This window comes from Anolis sagrei, chromosome 1, assembly GCF_037176765.1.
Source record: "Anolis sagrei isolate rAnoSag1 chromosome 1, rAnoSag1.mat, whole genome shotgun sequence".
In the NCBI taxonomy this organism is placed as follows: domain Eukaryota; kingdom Metazoa; phylum Chordata; class Lepidosauria; order Squamata; family Dactyloidae; genus Anolis; species Anolis sagrei.
In genome coordinates this window covers 24,273,421-24,287,888 of record NC_090021.1, presented here as the reverse complement: position 1 = coordinate 24,287,888, position 14,468 = coordinate 24,273,421, and positions in this window count along the sequence as shown.

Genomic DNA, 14,468 nt, shown 5'->3' with positions numbered 1-14,468 from the left:
ATATATCTATGATATCAAAAGAATAGCCTTATGGAAAATGTCCTTCTTGCCCGCACAAACCCAAAAAAATAAGGGCCCAGGCCAAAAATGGCGCAGAAAGGGCTCCAAGGCATCCCTCCCTTCCTGAGGGAGGAGGGATTAGACCACATCCATTTTACACGCACGTCCACATCCAACGGGAGTGAAGGAAGGAAGGGAAATAGGGAAGGGAAGGAGGGACAAGGAGAGCTTGAGCAGCTGCTGCTGTTTGCTATGTCTTCCTGACAAACATGGCGCCCGCCCGTTTGCCTGTGTCCTTCCTCCACAGAGAACAGAGAGAGAGAGACAGAGAGAGAAGGCGAGGAAGGAGAGTGAAATGGCGCGCGCGCGCTCTCGGGAGGGGAGGGCTCACAAGATGGCGCCGGCGTCGCTCTCTCAAATAAACGCCGAGCAGAGAGGAAAGGGCGGGAACAAGCCAGGCCCCAACCGCCGCCCGCCAAGCCCAAGCCGCCTTTGGCTGCGCACGCTCCCGCTTGCTCCTCCCTCCTTCCCCATTGGCTGCGCCTCTCTGCGCTCTCATTGGTCCGCGTCCGAAAAGGGTAAAAGGGGATTGGGCGGATCGGGTGCCTCTCACAAGGCCCGCCCTTGGGAAAGAAAAACAGGAGGAGGAGGAGGAAAAGGGCGGGTTGGCCTTCACTAAAGGGGAAAAAGGGAAATAAATAAATATCCCTCCCCACACTACAAATTCCAAGATTCCCTAGGTGATGGACATGGCTATTCAAACCCTCCCCCCCACACCTGTATAACATCCTGATTGAACTGGATTATATGGCAGTGTGGACTCCCAATAACTCAGCCCCTTTCCACACAGCTGTATCAAATCCACAGTCTGCTTTGAACTGGATTATATGGCAGCGTGGATTCGGGGCCCTTCCACACAGCCATATTTATTTATTTACTTTATTTATTTACCTTACCTATATACCGCTGTTCTCAGCCCGAAGGCGACTCACGGCTGTTCACAACAAATAAGAACAGCAAAAATTCAATGCTACAGTGTAAAAAACAGTTAACGACCTAACACATTACATAATTAATAAGCAATTACTACAATAACCATTCACTATCGTCAAATCATCAAAAACATAATCCAGATTCGTCATCCATTGTTCCATTCCTATGTTCATTACCAATCATTGCACTGATTATTCGAACACCTGCTCAAATAGCCAGGTCTTCACTTTTTTGTGGAATACCATTAGAGATGGTGCTAGTCTAATGTCCGTGGGAAGGGCATTCCACAGCCATATAACCCAGAATATCAAAGCAGAAAATCCCACAATATCTTCTTTGAATTGGGTACTCCGAGTCCACACATGACCCCCCCCCCCCCGAGATAGTAACTTATAGTTTTGCTAAGGGCAAGGACGCCAGGCTGGATAATAAGGGTGAAGCCTTGGTCAGTTTGGTGTGTTATCATTTAATCAAGGCTTTATGCTCTATTTCCATATGTTTACAGCAGAAAGTAACTAATTTATTACTGAAAATCATGCCACAAAAGTATTTGAATTTTCCCATCTGAGGCACACCTGGCCTCCTGATGGTCCCCCATCTCACAAACAAGGGACTCTCTTTCCCCCTCATGGATATTTCCCTTTATGGACACTGGGGGAAGGTAGTTGGGTTTACTCTCTGTATTACGATTTCTATATTTTCATATTTTCTCCTGTATTTCTATATTTCCCTTCATGTATTTGACCTTGCCCTGACCCTTTTGCCCCCTTCCCCTCTCCTTGGGGGAAATCTACAAGGAAGCTGCCCTGCCTCTGGAAAAGCAATCAGCGATCATGAAAAGACCCTTATCTTTGGACATTCTTTGCATGGACAATAGTAAAGGAAATCCTTTTGTCTTCGGAGTTGGGCCACCATTAGGATTTCTGTTTGGCAGACTTTTTAATCATATAACAATGGGGGAGGGGGATATGATCTTAGGAAAGTCCTCTTTTCCTCCAAGCCGTTTTTCTTTCAAACTTCTCCACAAAGAACTTCCACCCAAGTCTCCCCCTTTGTGTCATATCTGATGGCGACAGGAAAACCCAGATTTCTTTTTATTGCCTTCACTCATGAACACATGTTTGAGACTTCCTTTTTGTCTCGTGAGCCACATGGCATTTTTTTTTCAAAACTCATTCACAGATTCCTTTATGTTCTATCGTCCCGCCTCCCTCTCTCCTGATTTGCTGTCACTCCCAGGTGGCCGAGGTCTCCCCATTGGATCCTACGGACCACTGGAGCTTCCTGATTGGTCCAGAGGCGCCAGGGGCGGGAGGGCCACCTCCCAGCTGTTTGCCCATCGGCCAATCACGGTGGAGGGCAGCAGGGAGGCTGGGGTGGGAAGTTTGAACTCTGCAACTTTGAATTTACTATAAATATGACTGCATTGGTGTATTCTCCTCATGCTTTGTAGGTAAATTATTGCTACATAGCATCCTTTTCAGCCGAATCGCTAATAAACGCCTCGGTGCCACTTCTTCAACTTTGGTGAGCTTTATTTTGAATTTTAATCTAAATAAAATTGCTGAAATCAGGCTTCTCTGGCTCGCCAAAGTAGTGGACCCTCTTTGGTGTGGTCTTAGGGTCCCTCCTCCTGGGGAGGACCCTTCCAAAGCGTCTACCGGCTTCAACACTGCCATATAGTCCAGTTCGAAGCAGAAAATGGTGTTTTTTATTCAGCTGTGTGGAAGGGGTCTCAGATAACCCCAGTTCAAAGCAGATATTGTGCATTTTCTGCCTTTATTGCAGAAATTAGTATAAAACTGATAAAAATAGAAGGAGCACAGGCAGCAAAATATCCTTTGACCAAAAATGGGGAACAGCAATGGCATTGTCTGTAGCCTCCAAGAGTGCTTCCTCTGTACATGAGGCAGGGCACAGTGGACAAGCATAAAAAGTGCGGAGTTGTCTGTTCTGCTCCACAGTCACACAAGGTGTGGTATTCTTATAGGTAATGCCATTTTGCCAGGTTGTATTTTGATCTGCCCACTCCACTTCTGAGTCTGTTCAGGGATTTCCAAGTTGCCCATTCTTGGTTTCCCCCTGGGGGAAGACCCTCCCTCATGGCCATCCAGTTAGGATCTCCTGGTTTAGCTGCCCAGAGTGATACCCTTGCTGCTGCTGGGGGGACGCCAATAGGAGTGGTAGTTCTCATAAAGCTTTTCCTTGATTTGAGTCTACTGGGAGGAGGCTGGTAGTCATGTAGTGGGAGGCTTTCACAGTGTTCAACCTTATTTCTCTTATTTTTTCTGCCTTGATATTTCTGGGTTATATGGCTGTGTAGAAGGGTCCTCAGTTCAAAGCAGATGTTGGGCCCTTCCACACTTCCCCTATATCCCAGGACCTGAACCCAGACTTTCTACTTTAAACTGGATTAAATGAGTCCTCACTGCCAGATAATCTGGAATAAACAGAAAACCTGGGATCAGACCCTGTCTGGAAGGGACCATTGTGGATTATCTGCCTTGATATTCTGGGTTATATGGTTATGTAGAAGGGCCCCGCTGGACAAAGATCCAAGAAAAGACTCTGATGGCACACTCATCTCCCATAGACGTTGTATCCGTGTTGTATCTTGGACCTTTTCTTTGTCTAACCAGCATAGGAAGGTGTCTGGGGAACTCAACATCCAATACTCAGTATCTGCATAATCCCATCATTCATCTTTCTGGACTGTCATTGTCTTCAGCATTCCATTGCCATACACCCAGGGGTGGACACAACCCCCCTGGAGACTACCCTGCCCCAGAAACTGTCTCTGATCATCCATTGGAGGCCCCAGGGCTTCCCCACCCAGCTGAGAGGGAACCCCCAGGCTCATCATCACGTCCTCCAGGGATCAGTGTGCACACCAGCTAAGGCCTGCCTCTCAACCAATAAGAGGCCTGGGAAATGCCAACTGGCCTCCTGGCACTTGCCAATCAGGGGAATGGGAGGGAATTTCGAACCATAGAACCGTAGATGCATGAAAATGTCTAAAGATGCTTGCTTTTTCCTTGTAGTTCACACTTGTACCCTTTGAGCACTTGGTGTACTAGTGTCTTTTCTGTCGATTGAATAAAACTTCTGTTGTTTGCCTTCACACTGGTGAGATCCTGATTTCTGACATGGAACATTTGCGGTCAGCAGAACTCACCAGGCATCCCTCGGTATCTGCGGGTTTTTGAAAACTCACATTTTGAACTTGAGATTCAATTTGCAGGAAAAGAGATTCCACTTAAACATTAGGAAGAACTTCCTGGTTGTAAGAGCTATTTGGAAGTGGAATGTGCTGCCTCGGAGTTGGTGGAGTCTCCTTCTCTGGAGATTTATAAACAGAGATGCTGGGTGGTCTCCTGTTAGGAGTGCTTTGATTGTGTTTCTCTTGCATTGCAGAAGGAGGTTGGATTGGATGGCACTTGGGGGTCTCTTCCAACTCTAGAATTCTATTATTCTTGTCCTCATTTTAGCACAAGGTGGCAAATTCATTTTCATTGAGGGCCACATCAACCTTAAGGTTGCCTCCAAAGGGCCATTGAATTAATGGATGTAGAATCCGCGGATACAATGGACCAACTGCAATTTTTTACATAGTGGCCGATGCTCTTTAGTTTTTACCCATTTCAGGTCCTGAGATGTTTTTGAATGACAACTCCCATCACTTTTGGTTCTACCATTTATTTTTTTATATCATTTAGATCCCGTCCTATTTTGACCTCTACAGAGGGACTCAGGACGGCTAACAACAACATAGACATATTAAATAAAAACAGTATAAAACATAATAAAAACCACAATTACTCTGTGTCATATTCTCTTGATCAGCAGAAAACAAGCTGTCTCCTTTCTCAATGTCTAATCCTTTCCAATATTTAAGCATGACTATCACGTCCCCCTTGACCTTCGCTCCTCCAACCTAAACATCCCCAGCTCCCAAAGCCGCTCCTCCAAGATCGCCAAATGAGATCCAAGTGTGCTCAATGGCCAAAGAATACGAGTGGGTTGCTGGAAATGAAGTGTAAGGCAGAATGGAATGGAGTGTCCTGGAAAAGATACCCTACTTCTCTGAAAATAAGACCTAACCGGAAAATAAGCCCCAGTTAAGTTTGCCAGCCATTTGTAATATTTATATATAATTAAATATAAAATAAATAATATTGTTTACATTAATACTTAATATAAATTATAATTAACTATTTGTAAATACCCAAGTGAATAGAAGTACTTGTGACTAATATGAGTCTTCATAATTCAATACTGTGTTGTAACGGACATACTTAAAGAATAAATGTAAATTTTTGTACATGAAAAAATAAGATATCCCCTGAAAATAAGCCTTAATGCATCTTCTGGAACAAAAATTAATATAAGACCCAGTCTTATTTTCAATGAAATACGGTATAATTGACTCACTGGTAAAAAAAAAAAAGAGCACTAAACACTGAAATAGTTGGTTGCAGTTTGCCTTCTTACACTTTACCTTTATAAGTATGGAATATTCTTTACCTTCTAGATTTCAAAAAACACATTACTTGCCCACCAGAGGGCATATATGCCCTGTCTATGACAATATTTCACTTCTTGACAATCCCTTGATGGTGAAAGATTACTGGAACATAACAAATAGGGCAAAAGTTGGAGAATTTATGGTTCTTCAAACAAAATGCAAGCAGAATCATTTCCACAGGTGCCTTCAGTGTTGAAATTACACTTTAAGGAGGTTTATAGCATGAATAAGCTTGTCGCGTGGCTTTTGTATGTGGAATTTTGGGAAATACATTGTATAATTGGGAAAAAAACTTGTTGGCATTATTAGATAATCAACATGACACATGGATGCATTCTGCTGTATAGGATTACGGTGGCAAGGATTTTATATGCACAAACATAGAAAGGTAAGGAGATTCTTTCAATAGAATTACAGAATCACATAATCATAGAGTTGGAAGAGACCCGAGGGGTCATCTAGTCCAACCCCCTGCCATGCAGGAAGAGCACAATCAGAGCACTCCTAACAGGAGGCCATTCAGCCTCTTTATTTACAAATCTCCAGAGAAAGAGACTCCACCAACTCCAAGGTAGCATATTCCACTGCCAAAGAGCTCTTACCAGGAAGTTCTTCTCAATGTTTTGGTGGAATCTCTTTTCCTGCAAATTGAATCTGAAGCTGGAAATTTGAGCTTTCAAAGACCTGTGGATACCGGGGAATGCCTGGTGCACCCCCAATATTCGCAGGACAATCAAAGCATCCACAAAAGATGGCCACCCTGCCTCTGTTTAAAAGCCTCCAAAGAAGGAGAATTCTCCTTGATTTAGCAGAAAAGGACAGACTAACAACCACCTTTGAAGAGTGTTCAGAAATTGATCCAAACTCAATATAGCAACGAAGTTTGAGCAAGACTGGCAAGCGATTGTGAAAAAAATACGGCAAATAATCAGTTATAATGTTTGAAGAATAATAGAAATCATGTTAAGTGGCAGTTTACACATGTTTCCTAAAAATATAGTTTCTACTAGAATTAGGTTTAGGAGGCAAATAATACCTTCATCAGTGAGGTTGCAAGCCTCCTGTTTTGTTTTTTATTATTTTTTATGTAGCATAGATGATGATTGTGGTTTATTAATATGAATTTTTGTGTGTTTTATATTATGTTTCTGTGGCTGTGTGTTTGTATTTAATAAAGACATTACTTTAAAAAAATAGATCTTATACTGCAACCTCAAATCTCTGGGAAGCCAATGTGGCTGTATTGGTGTGACTGTTCGATGAGAACTCCAGGGTTCCAATCACAGCATATCCATGAAAACTGACTGAATGACCTTGGCCAATTTTTCAGCCTTTGCAGGAGGCAATGGCACGCCTCTTCCAACTGACTAAATGTTGTTTTCAAAACCCTGCGATAGCATTTTCTTAAGTTGGAGCTGATATGAAGACACATAACAACACCAACAAATTAAACACGTTATCTAGCATGGCTTTGCTCAAGTTGGAAAGTCATTCTGTTTGGGATGATGTATGATTTTTTTCCCCCTACAGTGTGAAATATTTGATGAATATATTCCATTCATAGATAACTCTACTCATCCACTGGACGGGTGATAGAGCTATTGTTCCACGGTCCTGCTTGAAACGATACTATACAATTCTCCCATGAAAGTCAATGTAAGATGTGTAAACAATCTCTTCTATTTACTTCAGTGATGCTCTGGCCTTGCAGGAGGATTATAAATACAACTGGCCCTCTTTATCCATGAATTCTACATCTATGGGTTGAACCATGGCTGGTTTGAAAATCATTTTTTAAAATTACCAAATCAAACCATTTAACTATATCACTGTATATAATGGAACTTGAGCATCCACATATTTTAATATTTACAGGGAGTCCTGGAACCAAATCCCAGCAGATACCAAGAACCTGCTCTCAGTTGTCTCTAAACTTAGAGTTCTACAGACATGTTGCACTGCAGTGCCCAAATTTGAATACTGGTAGGTTTTAAGGGGCTTGGTCTTGAAATTTGGGAGTTGTAGATACTGGAATATATAGTTCACCTGCTATCAAAAAACACTCTGAACCCCACCAACGATGGACTTGGATCTAACTTGGTACACAGAACCCTCACGATCAACAAAAAATACTGGAAGGCTTTGGGGGATATTAACCTTGATTTGGGGGAGTTGTAGTTCACTTACATTCAGAGAGCTCTGTGAACCCAAATGACAATGAATCTGAAACCACACTTGGCACACATACCCAATACACCCAAATCTGAATATTGGAGGAGAGATTGACCTTGATTTTTGAAAGTTGTAGTTCACCTACAACCAGAGAAACTGTGATCCCCACCAACGATGGACCTGGATCAAACTTGGCACACAGAACCATCATGACCAACTGAATATACTGGAGGGGTTTGAGGGGAACTGACCTTCATTTCTGGGAGTTATAGTTTGCCTACATCCAGAGACACTGACCACCAGTGATGATGGATCTGGATCAAACTTGGCACACAGAACCATCATGACCAACTGAATATACTGGAGGGGTTTGAGGGGACTGACCCACCATGGTGGGAGCTGTAAATAAACCCACAGCCAGAGACCACATGGATCCCACCGATGATGCATCTAGAGAGCAAACTTGCCCGACATGACACACTTTAACCACTGATGGAGTTTCAGAGGGTTAACCTGGCATGATGTGAGTTGTAGTTCATCCACAGCCTTATGCATTTTGTAAAATCAAAAAATAACAAATAATCTGGGCAACACCGGGTACCTAAGCGAGTGTGTGTGTGTGTGTGTAGGTAGCCTGGGCTTCCAAGGCCTGTAAAAGACTCCCCAACTGCAGTTGCCTGCCCTTTGTTTAAATGCCCACTGATTCTTGTTTAATTTAGTCCTTTGTTTGGGAAGAGGTGGATAAACCAACATTCAAAATACATATCAGTCTTTCGCAAGTTAAAAACAAAAAGGCATTGTGTAAGTGCTTATCACTTAAGACAGACGGGGACCTGCATTTGAAAATCTCTGGCCCATTTACTGTGTTACTCAATTAATGACTCTGCTGTATATTTTTATAGCTTCTGTTTTGTAAACAGTTCTTTTGTAACTAACTCATTTTATTGGTCTATGGCGTAAATTGCTAACTGTATACTCTCCAGTCATCCTTTTTCCTCTCACAAGTGCAAAACGGAGCATAAATTAACTGAAAAACATGCAAAGAGTAACCCCCTCCAGCAAACATTTGTTTAACTATAATTACATGTGTTTGTGTTGTCAAGGAAAAATGGTAGGCCCATAGGAAGTTCATAAGTGGCACTTTTTCATAGCTTTCACATATAATTAAACTTGTCCAGTTCAGTGAAAGAAATCCCTCAACACAGTTTACACTCTCAGATTACACAAACATTTTAGGAGCCAGGCTTTGGTGTGTATAACTTAGCAACATACTTAGCAACCTAACAAATAAAAATATTATGGTCGAAAAATTCATTAATGTCTACAGTGGGATTAATAAGTGTTTTGGAAAGTGTTCCCACTCCTTGGATCTAGCAAAAGTGCTTAAATAAAAGACCTTCAAAGGGATGAGACATCGACAATTACCGACCCCGAAATTATAAGCGAATCTTGACAATTCGATGCTTGTGATCAGCAATAATCAAGTTAGCAAATCTCGGGCTGATATACAATTATTTCTAACTGATAACGTAGTCTGTGCACATTTAGAAGAAGACCTACAAGCCATTCTAAACACCCTTGCATAAGCATACGAGAAGCTTGGCCTCTCATTGAACATCGAGAAAACCAAAGTGGTCTTCTAGTAGTCACCAGCCAATCCCTCTCCAATGCCAGAGATACAGCTTAATGGTGTAATGTTAGAACCTGTTGAACATTTCCGCTACCTTGGCAGCCACCTCTCCACAAAAGTCAACATTGACACCGAAATACAACACCGTCTGAGCTCTGTGAGTGCAGCATTTTTCCAAATGAAGCAGAGGGTGTACCAAGATGCTTGTTTATAAAGCTATTGTCCTCCCAACCGTGTTATACGCCTGCGAAACATGGACTGTCTACAGACATCACACTCAACTCCTGGAATGATTCCATCAGTGTTGCCTCTGAAAAATCCTGCAAATCTCTTGGGAAGACAGGCGGACAAACGTCAGTGTGCTGGATGAAGCAAAAACCACCAGCATTGAAGCAATGCTCCTACGCCATAAACTCAGCTGGACTGGCCATGTTGTCCAAATGCCCGATCACCGTCTCCCAAAGCAGTTACTATATTCCCTACTCAAGAACAGAAAACGGAATATTGGTGGACAGGAAAAGAGATTTAATGATGGGCTTAGAACTAACCTTAAAAACTGTGGCATAGACACTGCGAACTGGGAAGCCCTGGCCCTCGAGCGTTCCAGCTGGAGGTCAGCTGTGACCAGCAGTGCTGCAGAATTTGAAAAGGCACGAATGGAGGGCAAAAGGGAGAAACGTGCCAAGAAGAAGCCGCATCAAGTCAACCCTGACCGGGACCACCTTCCACCTGGAAACTGATGCCCTCATTGTGGAAGAACATGCGGGTCAATAATAGAGCTTCACAGTCACCTACAGACCCACCACCAAGACACTACACTTGGGAGGCCATCATATTCAGACAACGAGGGATCACCTAAGGAAAGATACAATTATTTCCTCCCATCTTCAATACCAATGCTGATTTATGACGCTGAAGATGAAACACACATGACGAACTGTTTGAAAATAGATAGAAAAGAAAGATAACAGAATACAAGCTGGTAAGATAGGGGGAAATACATATACCGTATATACTTGAATATAAGCTGACCCAAATATAAGCCAATGCACCTAATTTTACCACAAAATACTGGGGAAAATGTATTGACTGAAGTATAAGCCAAGGTGGGAAATGCAGCAGCTATTGGTGAATTTCAAAATAAAAATAGATATCAATAAAATTACATTAATTGAGGCATCAATAGGTGAAATGTTTTTGAATGTTTACATAAAACAGTAATTTAAGATAAGACTGTCCAACTCTGATTAAACAATTATTCTAACCTTCTTCAACGTAAATGTGTTTACGTATCTTTCCAATAATAATAAAGAGAGTAAAATAATAAATGTAATAATAATAATAGAGTAAAATATTGGAAATGTAATAATAGTAATAAAAAGAGTAAAATAATGAATGTAGCAGTAAACAATTATAAAGTAAAAAAATTAATGTAATAATAATAGAGTAAAATGATAAATGTAATAATAATAATAAATAGAATACATAATGTAATAATAATAATAACAGAGTAAAATAATAAATAACCTTGACTCAAGTATAAGCCTAGGGGGACATTTTCACCCTGAAAAAAGGCTGAAAAACTAGGCTTATACAGTAAATAGAAAATTGACTTCTAACTTTCTTTACAGTGGTTATAGATATAGATAGAGCACTCCTTATCCAGAATTCAGAAATCCAAAATTGTCCACATGAGCAGATGAGATGGCGACACCATTGCTTTCTGATGGTTCAATGTACACAACCTTGGTTTCATACACAAAATTATGAACATGGTATGTATAAATTTACCTCCAGCCAATGTGTTTGAGATATATATGAAACACAAATGAATTCAATGTTTAGATTTGTACCTCATCTTCATGTTACTTCCTTTTGTACATATAGTCAAGTGCAGGTATTCCAAAAACATCCAAAATCTAAAACACTTCTGCTTCGAGGCTTTTCAGATAAGGACTATTCAATTTGTAGTATAATTGGCCCAAAGGTATTCTAAAGACAGACATAAAAACAACTGCTGAAGATACACACAAAGGCGTCCATTATTGAAACGACTAAACATCTTGTCACACTGTCACTTTTACTGTCACAGGCAACAAAATGGACTCAAGAAGAAGAATTTTTCAGATGTTCCGTCTGTTCTAGTTAAACAAATGCCTGGTCTTGTGTAAATGGACTTGGGTTGAACCTTATTGGAAAGTTTCTTTTAATAGACTAAAAATCCAACTATAAATACAAGATACAACAAATGATTTTAAAACAGTTTTAGATAATTAATAGTTCATTTCTCCATGGGCTATGTCTGCCTTGTAATAAGCTTTCCTTAAACAATGTAGATGGTATTTAAACAAATCCTGCTCACCCATCCAAAGTTTCCTTAGTTTAATTGCTTCCGTGAATAGCGTGATGATAAAGGGGACAAGATCTCTTTAAAGTGTAGTGATTTTAAATCCTACTGATATTTTTGAGAATATTAAAATGCATTCCAAGTAACAAAAACTAAAGAATAGAAACATATACAAATGTGTGTAAGAAAAAAAGAAAAAAAGGTGACTTTCAATCTCTCTTTCAGTTATTGTGTATAGTCATCACAATATCACAGACATCAGAAGAGCTGCAAGACCAAGAACAAGCCATGAGAGTTAAGACAAATATCCTCCCATTGGAAAAGTGTTCTTACATCAAGGGAACCACTGACCACATAGGGAAACTGATGAGGAAACACAACCTACAAACTATCTAAAGACCCACTAAGAAAATCCAACAAAGCTACATTCAAGAGCAAGAGGGATCCTCTCACTTCTGCAGGAGTCTACCGTGTACCATGCAGCTGTGGACAAGTCTACATAGGGACCACCAAACGCAGCATTGCCCAAACATGAATCAAGGAACATGAAAAGCACTGCAGACTACTTCAACCAGAGAAGTCAGCCATAGCAGAGCACCTGATGAACCAACCTAGACACAGCATATTATTTGAAAACACAGAAATGCTGGACCATCTAACAACCACCATGACAGACTAAACAGAGAAGCCATTTAAATCCACAAGCTAATCAAGATGGCAAATTGTAACATTCACACTTGCCTCAAGTAGACAAGAGTTCTTTCTCCCACCCTGGACATTCCACAGATATCTAAACCTCACTTACTTAGTTTCCAACAGACCTCACAAACTCTGAGGATGCCTGCCACAGATGTGAGCGAAATGTCAGGAGAGAATGCTTCTGGAACATGGCCATACAGCCTGGAAAACTCACAGCAAGCTATTGTGTATATAGTTATTCAAAGTTCTCATTCCAAATATTGTGGCACAGTCTCTTCTTTCAATAACTTATTCACTTTAATAATCAATAACCAATTTGTTGTCTTTTGACAAAAAGTCTATAATTGGTTACAGATATTTAAGAAACCAAGAAATGACTCCTTTTCTGCAAATTGTATCAATTTCGACAAACATTCCTCTGGTTTGGATGGAAAGTCCATAGAATTCAATTGGATTAGAACTTCTTGTGAGCTAAACTAGAGAGATTGGGAAATAAACCCAAGTAAAGAAAATGTCTTGGAGAGTTAATCCTATCATTAGGCAAGATGAGGAAGCAACCTCAAGAAAGAGATTTGGACAACAATATTGTTCATCATATAATCTGTCATTATTGTATTTTGACTGAGAGGGAAAGACTCTTGATTTTTCTTCCTTCTGTGTTTGATTAGGTTTGAATGTGTCTCTTGACTTGCTTCTCCAGGTAGCGAAATATTTATGATCTGCTGCTTTCTACCTTAACAAGCATTTTTTCCCCTCTAGTGAGTCATCTCTTCTCATGAAGTGCCCAAAGCACAAGAATCTCAGTTTAGTCATCTTGGCTTCTAGGAAGCATTCAGGCTTGATTTGTTGCAGGACCCACTGTTATTATCTGAGCAGCTTTGGAAACTGTGTCTGGCATACTTTATTACTGCTATGGATTCATAACCTGGAATTACAGATCTGTAATCCATAGTTAGTAAGACTGTAATTGCATCAAAAATTCACTTAGTAGACAGGAGTTGCAGTGGACAAAAGAGTCCTGTTTTAGTTCTTGTGGGTTTTTTCGGGCTATATGGCCATGTTCTAGAGGCATTTCTCCTAAAACAGTCCTGTTTTAGCTGTTGATTTGAAGGAGAATGTTTCCAGTCCTGTCTTGCTACTGACCAAAACTACAAGCAGAAGCAAGGCCCTATCATAATGCCTTGTCATTAATGGGCAAAAATGTTAACCATATAATATGTCATTATTGGATTTTTATGGCTTACCAATGGGAAAGGCCTGGAAACATATTTCTTGCACCCTGAACAGATCTCCCAATGTGGCTGCTGGCTATTATGGTGAACTGGGCTTGTCAAGGTGGTATCAGGCCATGATATATGACTAAGGGCCCTTCCACACAGCCATATAACCCAGAATATCAAGGCAGATAATCCACAATATCTGTTTTGAACTGGATTATCTGAGTCTACACTGCCATATAATCTAGTTCAATGTGGATTATATACAACTGTGTGGAAGCGGCCTAAGTGTGGAAGGGGCAGCCAGGTTAATAACTGGGGCGGCATAAAGGGAGCATACAACTCCCATGTTACGCCAGCTCCACTGGCTGCCAGTTTGCTACCGGGCACAATTCAAAGTGCTGGCTTTGGCCTTTTGTTGTTGTTGTTCATTCGTTCAGTCGTCTCCGACTCTTCGTGACCTCATGGACCAGCCCACGCCACAGCTCCCTGTCGGCCGTTACCACCCCCAGCTCCCTCAAGGTCAGTCCAGTCACTTCAAGGATGCTATCCATCCATCTTGCCCTTGGTCGGCCCCTCTTCCTTTTGCCTTCCACTTTCCCCAGCATAATTGTCTTCTCCAGGCTTTCCTGTCTCCTCATGATGTGGCCAAAGTACTTCAACTTTGTCTCTAGTATCCTTCCCTCCAGTGAGCAGTCGGGCTTTATTTCCTGGAGGATGGACTGGTTGGATCTTCTCGCAGTCCAAGGCACTCTCAGAACTTTCCTCCAGCACCACAGCTCAAAAGCATCGATCTTCCTTCGCTCAGCCTTCCCTAAGGTCCAGCTCTCACATCCGTAGGTTACTACAGGGAATACCATGGCTTTGACTAGGCGGATCTTTGTT